Source organism: Penaeus monodon, chromosome 41, assembly GCF_015228065.2.
Source record: "Penaeus monodon isolate SGIC_2016 chromosome 41, NSTDA_Pmon_1, whole genome shotgun sequence".
NCBI lineage: Eukaryota > Metazoa > Arthropoda > Malacostraca > Decapoda > Penaeidae > Penaeus > Penaeus monodon.
The window spans coordinates 31925224-31926348 of NC_051426.1; positions in this window are offsets into that span (position 1 = coordinate 31925224).

Consider the following 1125-nt stretch of genomic DNA (forward strand, 5'->3'; position numbering starts at 1 on the left):
CGTTGTGAAAAGAAGGGAGATCAAAGAATATCAAACTATAAATGCTTATATGCACAGAATTAACAAACAAATGTATTACAGACTATATATGGATTACAAACTATATATTGTCTAGATAAAACAAGGAAGACTTTTTTCATGTGATGAAAAAAATAAAAATGCAAAAACTGAACAGACATTCTTAGTATCAGATTTCATCATAGTCCACTTTCTTGCCACTTAAACTCCTTGTGTTTTTTTTTTTTTTTATAAGAAAATTATATCCTTCTTGAGACCATAGTCAACTGTGCAATCTTAGCTCCTGCAGATAATCCATAGACTACTCAAAACAGAATTTCACAGTATTGTTTTCTTTATATATACTTCCATTTCACAGGCAAATCCTTTTAAAATATTACACCCTCTTCATAAAATCAAATTGGAATGAGAGGAATGGAGGTCTAATGCCTTAATAATTTATTAGTAAGTTAAAAATTATACAAAGTATATAAGATGCTGTTTGTTACCATATCGACATTCATAAACAACAAATCTAACTGGAAGTGCATTTCATTATTAGTCTCTTGAGCATGTCAAAAAATAGATCTTTTAAAATGTAGGTATGACTGTTAAAATGTATAGTTTACAATGTAAAATTAGTGCACTTAACCAAGCATTATGACAATTTCTCAACCCTGGCAGAGGAGAATCGTTCGACTGTCTAAACCATATCAGCTAATATTATTAAACCATGATTTCTTTTAATATTATTTCATTATCGTGGATGACTATACCAACACAAGAAAATAAAGTGAAGATTAAACACTAGCCAAACTTTTCCTCAACATTCTCATGAGAAATTTTGAGGTTATAAATTGTCTCCACCTAAAGTTACAGCCTATACCAAAATCTGCCGGGGGATAAAAATTAACCATATTGTAGAAATTCATGATTATCTTTTACAAATGCTGAAGATCTGCTTCAACTTAGCTACAGCTGGAAAATATGCCAGACATTGGTGTAAATGCCTATGTTCCGTACCAAAAGAACTGCACAAGTGTTTTCCAGTAAGATAACTTAGAACCACTGCAATACAGAAAAAAGGCAACGCAAGAATATCAATCAAATTATATGATCGCTGTTATT